The sequence below is a fragment of the Papio anubis genome, chromosome 17, assembly GCF_008728515.1.
Source record: "Papio anubis isolate 15944 chromosome 17, Panubis1.0, whole genome shotgun sequence".
NCBI classification, from domain to species: Eukaryota; Metazoa; Chordata; class Mammalia; order Primates; family Cercopithecidae; genus Papio; species Papio anubis.
Genome location: NC_044992.1, coordinates 65,710,272 through 65,724,782, shown reverse-complemented (window position 1 = coordinate 65,724,782; position 14,511 = coordinate 65,710,272). Strand labels below are relative to the sequence as shown.

The 14,511-nt window shown below is 50.4% G+C and overlaps 1 long non-coding RNA gene across 1 annotated transcript in view; it reads left to right on the top strand.

The window, feature by feature from the left end:
* LOC103878977 overlaps positions 1–2,964 on the top strand; it is a 78,027-nt gene extending 75,063 nt beyond the window's left edge. Inside the window, exon 2 of the long non-coding RNA XR_002517779.1 lies at positions 2,833–2,964. This is a non-coding gene — a long non-coding RNA (uncharacterized LOC103878977). The remainder of the gene's footprint in view (positions 1–2,832) is intronic.
* The last annotated feature ends 11,547 nt before the right edge of the window (positions 2,965–14,511 follow it).

Here is a 14,511-nt window from a genome sequence, read left to right as displayed (position 1 = left end):
TGCAGATGTCCTCATGGCCAAGAGCAGTTTTAAAACGAAAGAACAATTTTCTCACATCGATCAGGTGTATCAAAGGCCTGTTTTTAGCCTTCCCTTCCCCCATTGTCCTTAGACCAAAGGAAAAGGAATCTTTTTCCAGTTCAGGTGCTGGGGCTTCACGGCTGCACCCAAGATTCCCTGGGCCTCTACAGAAACCTGACCTCCAATGCACAAGGGAAGCAGCAGGGCAGAGAAGGTTGTAATGAAGATACACAAAAGTGTTTCCAGTGCTCATGTTGGAGACAGGGGCGGGAATGCCCGTTTCCTGGAAATGCCCTGGATGGGTTTGGCTGGTTGGGTTTGCAGGCTCTGGGCCCAGACCCTTCTACCCTCCCCAGCAGGGTCTGTTAGGCTTTGAGCACTGGTGATCAGTCACAATGGTGGTCCTTTCTCTGAGTTTGGAGCCAGATGAGAGATGGACTCAGGTGTCAAACTCCTTTGGACCCAGGAGTTCAAAGATTGCAGCCTTATTACCATAAAAGCTGGATTGGCACAGCTGTGGGGCCACGGGGCTGCTGCATCCTCCCTGCCGAATTGAAAATATTCCCCAGAATGGCAGCCAGCTCCTGGCAGGGCAAGACATCTACAAGGATGGAAATCTTTCCACAGTTCAGAAAGAGTGCAAGAGGCCAGAAGGGCTGAGCCGGATATGTGTGATTAGGTCATGCTCCCTGATAGCCTGGAGTGAATGGGGGTAGGAGGGGGGCTAGGAGGCCCCCCACTTCATATTTATCAGTAGGGCACCTTGGGGGTTGGGGGGTGGCGAATGGTCACCCTGTGGGTCTGTGCAGTGCACTGCACAGGGCTGGTCATGCTTGGTGTCCACGCTCCAAATGCCAGCAGCACCCCCTGACCATTGCAACAACTGCCCCTGCCCCATTTCCAAATGCCCGGTAGATGGGCAGTATTGCCCCAACTGACAGCCACTGAGTCATGGAGTTCTAAGAGGAGGGGGATGGTGACTCCCCACCTACACCACCATTTGTGGGCAAGGCACAGGTTGGAAAGTCCTTGGGGTAACTTCCTTGAACGGATAGAGGTCTAGCCCGGGGTTTGGGGTTTAGGAGGGTGGGTCAAGAGAGGCTCCGATGACAGAGGGGACAGAAGACCAATGAGATGACCATCAGATGAAGGAAGGCATGCACAGAGGACTTGGAAACCCAGAGTGAGGAGGAGCACAGGATGCGGATGGCACTGGGGAGCCACAGGAGAGGGAAGCAGGGATGCAGCTTTTCTAAGTTGCAGGTGAGACAGAAAGGGTCCTTCCCCCTATAAGAGCCACCTGTCCTCCTCAGGTCCCAAGCACCTCAAAATGAGACCCTTCCTCTCATTTTGTGGCATTCTTGGGGGCTCCCTGGACCCTTTAGTCCACTCTGCTGAGGATGACCTTTGTGCAGAAGGTCACTTCCTCAGTTGACTCTGGGGATTCCCTCAGATAGGGGGTTGCGTAATTCAGTGCTTTGCACACAGTAGAAACCAAGTAAGTCACTGTTGAAAAAACGAATGAATGAATGAATGAATGAATGAACGTTACAGCTTTTGTTGCTGCTCCACCCTTACTTCCCACCCTCCAGTCCAACTCAGAGTTGTACTTGTTTGCCTCAAGGCTACTGGAGAAGCAGGTCTTCTTCTGCTTTGAGCCCAGATCTCCCCAGTTTGGCATCTGCCTGAAGCAGCTGCCCAGCAGCCACCTTTCCCATTAACCGTCCAGAGCCCTCTGGCCTTCATCCGCCCCTAGGAATGCTAATGGCTTCATCTTTACTTTCTCTTGCCCTTCCTTCTGGCCTTTCTCCTCATCAGATCTGCTCTGCCACAAATTATTCAGCTTCCCCTGACCTCCTTCCTCTCTGAAATCATCATTTCCTAAATAGCTCCTCCTGGATCAGACCACCCTTCCTCCCTGCCCCTTGTCAAACCCCTCAGCTAGACTCAACCCTTGCACTGCACACATTCATTTCATTAAAGCAATCCTGGTCTCTCTCTGGGAAGTCACCACCATAATCCACCACCACAATGAACTTTTCAGAAGGTTCCCTATTTATAGATAAGCACAAATGCCAGTTCTGCCTGGGGAGATTCCTTTAATCCACAATTATTTCAGTGGGGCGAGAGAGGCACAGTGGGATCTAGAGATGAGTTTAGTGTTGTTTCAATGAGATTGCAGAACCTCCTAAGGGGTTCAGCTGTCTGCAAACAACATGAGTTGGAGTGAGCTGCCCATGCCTGGGTGTATGCAAGAATCAGGTGGCCTCTGAGAACCCTTACGAGTTAATGGGGGTACATTGAAAATAAAAATGGCAATGCAGATTGAAAATCTTTGGAACAGGGGAAAAGCAAACCCACATGCTTCTGTGAGACTCAGTTGGTTGAAAGGAGGCTGGGACCAGAAGGGACCTTGAGAAGGCTTCTGTGCCTGGGAGGCAGGAGCCCAGGTGGGGATGTGGAAAGGGAAGATGATGGCAGGCTTTGGGTCATGCTCAGCAGGAGGAGCAAATGGGAAACCATGACTCTGCTCCATGGCAGGCTATAAACACAGAATTTCTCTCCTGCCCTCCTGTGGACTTAGGGGCAGCGGATGCTGCACACATGATACAGCAAGACCCCAGGGTCAGCCAGACCCCAGGTTGTCACACCCACACTGATGTGGCCCTTGCACCGACCTTGCTGGGGTCAGGGTGGAGATGGACACCTGTGTTTGTACAGAGGTGACTGATGCTGAGGGAAAGGCCTGCAGGCAGGGACTCCCCAGCCACGCATCAACCCATCAACTTGTTTTTGTCTGCTTCTCCCTAGGGTGACTCAGCAGCTGCTGTGTACTTTTCTTCAAACTCCCCAAGAGAGGACACAGGAGATCCCCTAGTGCAGTGTCTGGCACATAACAGGCACTCAAAAATATTCTTCTTAAAATAAATGAATTTGAGTAGATTGCCAAGGCCCTGCTTAGGCGCAGATTACTGGAGCAAAGATGGCCCCAGTAATATCTCCTGTTCCATATCTGTATTAGGCCATTCTCATGCTGCTAATAAAAACATACCTGAGACTGGGTAATTTCTAAAGAAAAGGAGGTTTAATGGACTCACAGTTCCACATGGCTGGGGAGGCCTCACAATCACAGCGGAAGGTGAAGGAGGAGCAAAGGCATGTGTTACATGGCACAGGCAAGAGAGGATGTGCAGGGGAACTGCCCTTTATAAAACCGTCAGCTCCTGTGAGACTTACTCACTGTCACAAGAGCAGCACGGGAAAAACCTGCCCCCACGATTCAATGACCACGTGTCATGGGGTCCCTCTCACAACATGTGGGGATTAGGGAAGCTACAGTTCAAGACGAGATTTGGTTGGGGACACAGCCAAACCATATCAATGTACATCTGACCTTGACATTATTCTGCCTCAGTCCTGGAAGGAGCTCTGTGATTGCCTTGACCGATAGAATATATGGAAGTGACATGAAGTGACTTCTAAGGCTAGATTATAAAAACGCCACGCAATCCCACCTAGCTCTCCTGGAGACTCTCATTCTTGGAACCCAGCGGCCATGACGGTGGGAAGCCCAAACTAGCCCACTTAGAGAGACTCTGTGGAGGTGTTCTGGTTGAAAGTCCAGCTGAGGTCCCAGCCAGTAATGGGCATCAACCACCTGACTTATGAGTGAAGATGCCTCCGGATGATTTCATCCTCAAACTGTTGAGTTGTTCCCAGCTTCTCAACTTCCCAGCCAAGGTCCCAGACATCAGAGAACAGAGATAAGTTTCCACTGTAGCCTGTTCAAATTCCTGACCCACAGAAATCATGAGAGATAATAAAGTGATTATTGTTTTAATCCGCTAAGTTTTGGGATGACCTGTTACCCAGTAATAGATAACCGATACAGTCAGCATCCACATGGAACACCCTGGCTGGCGTCCCTTGTGTCTGGCTTACCCAAAACTACCTTTGGCTGGAGTGCAGTCTCCCCTGCCCAGCATGGTTGCCAGGGTAACCAGGTCCCCTGGCACAAGGGGTGGGAGCAGACTTTTCAAGGAAGCGCCTGGGGCTGCTTTCCTTAGAAGAGAATACTTGCATTTTCAAGGCCTGGCCAGTGCAGAAGAATCTAAAGCTCTTCCTTCTAGTTCGTACTCTGACACCAATTCTCTCGGGACTTTAGACACAGCCTCATCTGTCTGCAGCTTTCAATTTCCCTCTCTACATAAGGAGCAGGTTGGACAAGGTGAACGTAGGCCCCTCTCAGCTCCAGGCTTCTATCAGTTGGTTTCTCTTCTTTTCTTATTGGTTTTTCTTTCTTTTCTTTTTCTTTCTTTTTTTTTTTTTTTTTTTTTTTGTTGAGACAGGGCCTCACTCTGTCACTTAGGCTGGAGTGCAGTGGTGCGACTACAGCTCACTGATGCCTTGATCTCCTGGGCTCAAGTCATTATCTCACTTCTCAGCCTCCCGAGTAGCTGGGACTATAGGCATGCGCCACCACACCTGGCTAATTTTTATATTTTTGTAGAAATGAGATCTCACTATGTTGTTCTAGTTGATATTGAACTTCTGGGCTCAAGTGATCCATCCGCCTCAGCCTGGGATTACAGGCATGAGCCACTGAGCTCGGCCCCTATCAATTGACATCTTGACTCGGCTTTGCATGAGGGATCTGCATCTGATCTTGGGGGTTTCACTACCTGGTGCAAAGAGGAGGGAGAGGCCTGAGACTCCACAGAGGAAGTTGGTGGGGGGTCTCTCCTTCAGCAATTTATTGAACATTAACAACGTGCTAGGCCTTGGATGTAAGTAATTAATAACACTCTGAACACATTGGCTTTCTTTGTTATTTCCTTGTCCCCACTGAGGGTCATTTGCAGATGATTAATCTAAATCATTATTTAGATTCTGTCTAATCACTTTTTTAGACCGGCATTGATAACCACAGCTGTCTCTAATCTATCTGAGAAGTGATAATTTTCCATGAAAGGGGCTGGTTCATTGGTGTTTATCCTCCTAAGGGGAGGGGTGATCCCTAAAGTCAGGAGACTTGGGTTGACCATTGCCTCAGTTTCCTCACCTGTGAAGTTTCCCACCAGGGGACCCCAAAGGTATAGAAACTGGTCTCCCACTCATTTCCTAGTCATGTAACTTAGAATAGCTCATCTTTTCTGAGCTTCAGTTCCTTGGAAAATATTGTCCCTTCTGCTGGAAAACACTCTGCCTTTGTACCTCACTCCTCCCTCAGTCCCAGCCTGTCAGCTTCTACGCATCCCACAGGCCTTGGCTTCCATAACACTTCCTCCAGGAAGGCCACCCTCAACCCTTCCTTGCTGCTGCAGGCTCAGGTGCAGCAGGCACACGGCCCATCATAGCTCCAATGGATGTGTCTCCATTCCCTGCCAGAATAGAGCTGCTTTCAAGAGAAGCCACCAAATCTGTTGTGTCCCCCGATCTGTTCCCAGGTCCTCACACAGCCTCAGGCTCGTAGTAGGTGCTCAATAAATAGTTGCTGAAGAAATGATTGATAGAGAGAATGCCAACGCCTCTGCTTCCTAGGATCTGGTGGCGTGATGGATGTGCGAGCCGTCCTGCAGAGGGGGACCCAGGTGAGGCATTATTAGTATCAATAATGATGACAAGCAGCCGATGCCGCTCCTCGGCTGAAGGACACACCTGCATCCAAAGGAAATCCACCTCCTATCCAGGTCTGCACACCGAGAATGCCTTGGATGAAAATGCCGTTCCCTCACAGTCACGGCCAGGCTTCTAGAGACGGAAAGGGCTCTATCAAGACTCCTAGGTGCAGTGGGAAATCTTCCCAGGGCAGATAGGAGGGAGAAGCAACAGGCCATTCCGTCTAGCCTTGGCAGCTCATCCGTCTCTTCCTCCCTCGGCTCTTTCTTTTCACCTCCTCAAGGAAGAGGATGCAAAACGCTGCAGGGAACACGGGGCATTGGGTCTGGGGGTGGGAGGGAGTTCTGTTTCCCCATCTGGGGCTGCCAGTCAAAGGATAGTTGTAAGTAGTTTTTCAGCAGATAAGGGAGAAATGAGTGGTCCTGTTTTGTGGTCTCAAGGAGGCACACTTCTCCAGGTGCACTGGACTTCCCAGGGCTTCTAGATACCCGGGAGGCTGGGCAGAGCCCTTGGTCTTATCCTGGGGAGACCCCGAAGCCATCTTCTCCAAGAGGCAAGCAGCCCCTCTCCCCAGCTCATATTAGGCTCCAACTCCAGAAACTCTGCAAGTAAAACCCCAGGGCATAATCGGGTATGAAAGGGAGAATGGAGTGTGGGAATTACACTGTGAAAACCCCTAACTGCCTGGCCTGGCAAATGAATTAACTTATTAAACAAAATGCATACATCTGCATACATTTGAATACATGAATAGGATCAACTCAGACCCTGCCCAGGTCCAACTTATCCTCTAGGGAGGAAGAGGAGGAAAGGAGAGGAGAGGAGAGGAGGATCTGGGCAAAAGAGGGTTGGACCGTTCTTGAGGCTGCACCTTAAAGAGCCCATGGCTTGGCATGCTATATTTATAAATTAAATGCAAAAGCATCTCCCTGCTGCATTAAAAACTACCCATCAAGGCTGAGGACTCCAAGGACCAGTAAAATCAATCTCATTGCATAAAGACAACAGCAAGCAATTGGCATGACATTTTAAGTAAATGCTACAGCCATTTGTAAATGTTCATTTTCTGGGAGACCCCATCTATTATATGACAGCTATTTTCTTAGCATCCCAGTGTGAATTCAGTCGGTTTACAGATAAGCCCGTTGAGGAGAATGGATATCAAGATGTAAAGTGCTATAATACGGACAATTTGTTACCGCCGCACCAAGTCGCTCTGTCATTATCTATCTGCCTCTTGCAGGGCTTGGAAATCATTTGGCTATTTTTGCAGGTTGGAGTTAATAAGTGACAGGGTATGAAGAGGGTGGAGAAGAAGTAGGTGGGGACGAAGGAGACAGCAATGGTTTAGAGGTGGATGGAAGACAGCAGACTCAGAGGCAAAGGGAACCTCCTCCATAAAGTCTTTGGGGTTGAGATTTGCCCTTTTCCCTTGCTCCTTTCCCAAAGAGGCCCAGGTGGGAGAAACAGTTCCCTCCCAGAACAGCAGAGAAGGGTAGGCCCAGGACCTCTCTGGTTACCAGCAAGGCCCCAGTTCCAAGAGGAGAGGGTTTGTCAGAGGCCAGAAACATTAATTACAAGGCCGACCACTTCATTTATCAGGTGCCTGTGCAAAGACAGGCTCGTTGGACTTGACTCAAGGAAGAACTCTCTTTCCTAAGGTTTCATTCCCAGCACCCCTGTACCTCCTGGCGGAGCAGAGGGGGCAAATTGGGACAGAGAAATACCAGAGGAGCTGCAGGGAAACCTGTGCAGGAGCTGCCCAGGTTGAAATACGTCCCAAGAGAAACCGAGGGCTCTCCAGCCTCATAACTCATCACTAACGCTGATGACTGAGATGTTTCCAGGGAAGACATAGATGACCCCCGGCATGAACCCAGAGTTGTGCAGAGGAGTTGCAGGGTAAGGTGGGTGACAGATCCAACCAGGTTCCCTGGGGGGATGAGTTCATGGGAAGGGACTTGGCTCTCAGGTGTCAAGAGGCCCAAATGCTTGGAAATTAAAGTTCATTTCTGAAAAGGGTTGACATCTAAAGAGATTGACCACACTGCTGGTCATTTAGAGCACAAACCTCAGGGCACCTATTCACCCATCAAGCAAACCCCCTCCCAGAATTTACAGATCCCTATGCTTGCAGTGGCTTCTCTTTTGTCATGCATTCATTCGGCAAACATTCGGGGACCTATCAGGTCTTTCCCCAGGCAATCCTGACTTCCTTGGGCTTTGCTTGCAGTCAGTCAGGCTGAGCATAGGGCAGCCATTTCACCTGTTAGCCCTTCTAGCATGCAAACTGTATCTCCCATGCCTAGTGGTGGTTGGCACGTGGCAGGACACAAATAGCTGGTGAATAAATGAATGAGCGAGCAAACGGGTGGACGAATAAACAAATCAGTGAGTGCACAAAGGAATGCTTGCATCTCCCCATCAAGTGCTAGTTCTCCAGGTGGCTGGTGCCTCAGCAGGGCCTCCCTGGGGGCATGTGACTCCTTCCTCTCCCTGTGGTTGGTTTGGACACAATCTCTCAACAGCAAGTCCCACGGCCTGAGTTTTAATCCCAGGTGTGGCATGAGCCAGCTCTGAGTACCAGCAAGTTGAGCTGCTCCTTTGTGAAATGAGACCACGTGGTCTGTAAGAGGCCTTCCATCCATTAGATCCTGCGACTCCAGCAGAGATCAGGATAGGCAAGGAGAGGCTTCAGGGAGGTGTGCACACTCAGTACTGAGTGGGGTGAGGGATGCCTCTAAAGCGCTGTGCATGTTCTGGCCTGAGGCTGGTCCCCAGGAACAGCAGCTGCTGTTTTCCTTCCTCGGGGTGGAGGGTACAGAAGCAGCTGCCACTCACTGGGGAGTTGTGGGCCTTTCCAAGAAATGTCCGTCTGTTCTCAGATCAGGCTTCTGGAAGTAGTTTGCTCAGATCTGCTCTTTCCTGGTCCCCTTTGACTCCAGCTCACAGACAGAAGGAGGATCCACTCAGCCTCCTCCCAGGAAGCTGCTCAAGGGGTCCCGAAGTCCAGAGTCTCCCCCAAACTGCTCAGGGGTGGCCTCCCCTGAGCATGGCCCTTGTGGTTTCAGGCCGACCATACTCCAAGGTGGACATGGTTCTGTGGAAGAGGCAGGTGAACACGCCATGCGTGGGTGGCCACCAGCAGAGGGGAGCGAGCTGGGCGGAAGGTAGAGGGCTGTCCTGAGTGACGAAAAGTCACATCTGTAGGGGGCTGAGTCCAGGCTGGCCTGAACTGCGAAGTGTTTGGAGTTTATGAGCAAGGGTACAGGTGCAAAGATCAGTTCTTCTTTTAAGATAAACAAATGAGGCCGGACGCACTGGCTCACACCTGTCATCACAGCACTTTGGGAGGCTGAGGCGGGCGGATCGCCTGAAGTCAAGAGTTCAAGACCAGCCTGGCCAACATGATGAAACCCTGCCTCTACTAAAAATACAAAAATTAGCTGGGTGTGGTGGCGCACACCTGTAATCCCAGCTACTCAAGAGACTGAGGCAGGAGAATCGCTTGAACCTGGGAGGCAGAGGTTGCAGTGAGCTATCACACCGCTGTTCTCCAGGCTGGGTGATAGAGCAAGACTCCATCTAAAAAAAAATAAATAAATAAAATAAAAAACAAACTGTGGATCACATGGGAAGAAAAACCAAGGGGGACATTATTCTTTCTGCGCAAACTGAGGCAGAACAGAGTAATGATTAAGCGATGCATTGTTAATGACGATGCAATGCACTGTCAGAGATAACAGTGAGTTATAAAACGTCCCAGGCCTCCTCGTAGAGGTGGAGAGTAGCATGGTGATTGCCAGGGGCCGGGGGAGTTCAAAATTTTCATTAGGATGAATGAGTTCTGGGGACCTAGCATGCAGTGTGGTGGCTAGAGTTAGTAATAGCGTGTGCCATACTTGAAAGTTGTTGAAAATTGCTAAGAGAGTAGATCTTCAATATTCTTGCCACAAAAAAAGAATGTGCCTGGGACAGAACAGACATTTAAAAAGTGGGAGCCAGCTGTGGAAATGTGGGGTAACTTGGCTCGAGCCACACGGTGGGTCAGCGTGGGGACTGAGGTCTGAAACTTCAGTCTCTCCATGCTCAGTCCAATGGTTTCCATAGCAACAAATCCCAACTTGGCAGTGAGTACGCTTGGTTTTGTGACACCCCACAGTATATAAAAGTATCTGAAGGCCGTCACACAGTCGTTGCCTCGCGTGCTCAACTGTGCTCCCTCTTGGTGAGCATGTCATAAAGATTTGACAACAGTGACAGGATGTCAGTTTGGCTCCTAAGGACTCAGACATCTCCGGTTCAGCCCGTGGAGATGATTTTTGCCTTTAACTCTGACATGTGAAAAGTTAGAGTTGGATTCGATTGTTTGGGCCCTTCTCATTAGCCTCCGGGTACTCAGCTCCAATGGCCCCAGCTCCTTTATCCCTAAATGTTCCACCCATTTCTCTATCACCCCAGAGCTCCAGGCCAAAGCTCCCACCCTCAAAAGCTCTTTCGTAACCCCTGCCCTGCTGGACCTGAACCCAGCGGCCAAAACACCAAAGCCATGCTCCTTAAACGTTAATGGGTGAGGGAAGCCCCTGGGACACTTGTGAAAATGCTGATTCGGATTCAGCAGGTCGTGAGAAAGCTGAAGATTCTGCGTTTCTGAGAAGCTCCCAGGTGATGCTGCCTGCTCTCCCTTTGAGTTGCAAGGCAGTTAAGCAGCAATTCTCCAACTCTGGCATCAGAATCACCTCTCAAGCTTGTTAAAACAGATTGCTGGGTTGTACCTCTAGAGTTTCTGATTCAGTAGGCCTGAAGTGGAGCCTGAGAAACTGCATTTCTAACAGCTTCCCGGGTGATGCTGATGCTGCTGGTCCAGGGAACCACTGCACTAAAGGCGGGGGCGTTGCCAGGTGATGCAGAGAGTCTCCCCGCCCTTGCCCCTAATCCTCCCACCTGTGCGCTGACCAGGTGTCTCTCCTCTGGGCCTCCTGTTCCTTCCCTCCTTCCATCTCTCCCTGGATGAGTTTTTCTATGTGAGATTCTCTCTCATCACAGGGCAGAACCAGCCCTCCGCCCCTGGATGGCGTGTGTATATATATATACACAGAGCTAGATGGAAAGAGACTAATTTTGCAAAATCTGCACAAAAATCGGCTGAATTTATGTTTCCCCTGCAAGAGAAATGCTGCTGAATGGAAATAAAATGCAGGATTCCTGGGCATTTCTATTACCTCTTCATGTCACTGGCAGTGACTGATGGCAAAAAGTAAGATTGCAAACGGAATCGTTTTCGCTTTGCCCAGAACAAACTCCGTCCGGCGACGGAGCCTCCTTCAAATCTGCAGTTCTCCCTAGTGTCACCAACGGCAGCCGAGAAAGAAGCTGGGAGAGCAGCCAGCATGGAGGAGAGAGCGTTCACCCAGCCCAGGCCCCAGGGGCCCGTCCTTCACCTCAAAGCAGGGGCCCCTGCAGGCAAAAGGAAATCCAGTTTGATTTAATATGGTTCATTTTTCTTCCTTGTTTTAATCACGGAGTAAAAATAATAATAAACTCGCCTTTATATAGTGTCTTTCATTGCCAGTGTATCACCGAACACTTTACAGATTTAATAATAGAGTTTCAGAAATAAATAATGGGGAATAATAATAGGAAGGATAAATAACATATTTATGGAATTGTATTGTGGTTTATGGTGGTAAACAATTCCTCACACAGCCAGCAGCAGGAAATTAAGATGTTTAGAAGGGAAGAGGGAGAAGAAAAGAGGGATGCCTTCAGGTAAGATTTGAGCTGAGCTGAGGGGTGTCAGGGGTAGAAACACTGAAGATGAAGGGGTCCTGCATGGGGCGTTCCTGCAGAGGGTGGGTTTGGGAGGGAGCAGAGTGGGCACCTGTGCTAGGAGGAGGTGGCTGTCCTAGGTTGGGTTCTGCAGATAGCAACAGGCTGGGCGCAGTGGCTGATACCTGTAATCCCAGCACTTTGAGAGGCCAAGGCAGGCGGATCACCTGAGGTCAGGAGTTCGACACCATCCTAGCTAACATGGTGAAACCCTGTCTCTACTAAAAACACAAAAATTAGCTGGGTGTGATGGTGGGCACCTGTAATCCCAGCTACCCGGGAGGCTGAGGCAGGAAAATTGCTTGACCCTGAGAGACGGTGGTTGCTGTGAGCAGAGATCATGCCCCTGCACTCCAGCCTGGGTGACACAGCAAGACTCCATCTCAGAAAAAGAAAGAAAGAAACACCCAAAGGTCAGGTGCATGATATTTATGGGGAATCAACCTTGTGTAGGAAGGGGGAGGGTACAGGATTAGACAGAGGTAGAAGCTGGGCCCAAACAGCCAAGCCTTTAGCCTCCCCTGCCGTGACCTGGTTCAGTCATGAAATGCAGGGCTGCCCAAGAGGGCTGTGACCTCAGGTCAGGCCACTCGCTACATAGGCAGGGGGAGATGTCCTGGATCCAATCCACTCTGGAACGATGCCCTTGAAAGGCAAGTAGTGGTGCAGAAATTTCTCTAAGCATATTGAATATTTCTCCTTGAGCCTTTAGCTGGTACCAGGCTGGAGGGATCAGTGGGGTCAGAGGTGCAAAGAAAGGAGACAGGAAGAAAGAACAAGGACCTGGCCCCTCTGCCAGGCTGAACAGAAACTGGGGTTTCTTCTTGCTTTATAATACCCGTCCCTCTTCCCTGGCGGATGGTGCTGAGACTGGAGAATTCATCCCTGAGAATATCAGCAGACTGGCTTCCTTGCTTGATTGTTATTGGCCCGGCAGTTTTCTTAGAGCTTTACATATATTGTCTCTTTTGTAGAGGAGTACACTGTGACTTGGAGGCTGAATAACTTGCCCAGGGACAGCAGGGAAGGCGTGGCTAAGTCAAGATTTGACCCCAGACTCATGCAAAGTCCGTTTCCCTCTGCAGACTTGAGGTTTTAGTGGAAGCCAAGATGATGCCAACATCAAATGCTGAGGGTCAGTCAGTCCCCCGAGCCTGTTTCCAGAGGCTGAAGACCTCTGAGAGATGCCAGCTTCCATCTGTAAATGAAGTGCCAGGTGCAGCAGCTGACTCTACGGGGCCTGGAGGCCGGAGGCAGGAGCCGCTGGGAGCAGCTTGTCACCCAGGCCTTGGCCTGCTGCTGGCGGGCTCTGCAGCTCTGTGCTCTGGCAGATAACCCCATACAGGGAGACCTGCTCTAGCCATGTGCCCTGTTTTGGCATTAGCCACTGCCCGGCAGGGAGCTACCTGGAGTTAGTCTGGCCCAGCAGAAGCTCCCACTGGGTGGCTCATGTTTTCGTCGGAAAATGCTAGACCCGTGCAGGCTTGTACACAAGTAATGTTCACCTCGCTGCTGCCTTACGTGGGCTTTAAATTCATTAGCCCTTTTTATTGTCTTGTAGGAGGCAGATCACTAACTCACAAAGCACCCGTCCATCTCCCCAGAGCATCTCTGGTGTCTGGATGCGGAGCAGATGTAACTCTGTACCTGGCTGGGGGTGCAGGAGGGAAGAGGGGCCGAGTGCTGGGCTGTGGGATTCAACCAACTCTCCCTTCTCAGCCCCCAGTTACCACCTGTTCCTGAGATGCATGTTTTTTGAGACCCTACTGTGTGTCAGCGCTGGGCAATGCCCTCTGGATAGAGCCTTGAATAAGCCAGACAAAACCCTGGCTCGCGCCTGTAAGCCCAGAACTTTGGGAGGCTAAGGTGGAATGATTGTTTGAGACCTGGAGTTCAATACCAGCCTGGGCAACAAGGTGAGACCCCATGTCTATAAAAATTAAAATATAAAATATAATAAAATAAAACAGAACCCTGGCCCCTCAAGTGATTCTAGAACTAACTCTAGGTTTGCAATCCCGTAAAGGAGATCCAAGCGCTGGGTAGATGCTTGCACTAATGACATGGACAGAGCATCAGTTTCCACATCTGTAAAGTGGCAGGGATCCCTAGTGGTCAGTGACTTGGAAACTTGCAGGGAAACACAGTAGCCAGTGTGTGGCCCAGGCCCCCACTCTTGCCTGTGAACGCTGTGATGTGATTGTCGTGGAGATGGCATTTGTTACTGCTTCGTCCTTGTCAGCACTGGCAGGTTGCGCAGGGATCTCCTGCTGGGCACGGTGTTTGGCATTGGAGTCAGACAACCAATTTGCACTTTATTCTTTTGAAAAACACAAAGCCTCCCTCACTGCTTCCATTCCTGGAGGTAGGTGCTCTCTACCAGGCATGATGGGCAGAGACCAAGGTCACCTTGGGGCTCTTGGGTTGTCCACTCCCAAGGTTTGGTGAACTCTGGGTGACGGTGCTCCTGTACTCACCTTCCATCACTGGTCAGCCAGGTCCAGGCTGTGTGGGGCAGGGTGTGGTCACTACTAAGGTGTCCCTAACCTCAAGGAGTATAGAACGATGCTCAGAAGAGAGCACAAATAGAAGAAAGCCTGTTCACAAAGCAGCAGACCATCAAGTCCTGGTGAAAGCAGAGAGCTGGAGGGAGCCTTGGAGGGAATCAGGTCCCCATGCCCAGCCAGGCAGCCCTCACCCAAATGCTGCCAGCAAGGGGACATCCTCTCTGGCTGCAGCCCCTCTGAATGGCTCATGTCGTCGAGACTTACTTTCTCATTACAAATCCCACTGGCAGCATGAATGGGGGGTCTGGAGTCCCCTATATGTATGTGGCTGTCAGAGGTGTTTGAACAAGAGCAACTCCATCTTGAATAGAGGTTGGGTATCTAAGTCTTACTGGGCTGCGTTCCCCCAGTTATGGTTAAGGCATTCTAAGTCACAGGATGAGACAGGAGGTCAGCACAAGATACAGGCCATAAAGACCTTGCGGATAAAACAGGTTGCAGTAAAGAAGCCAGCTGAAACCCACCAAAACCTAGA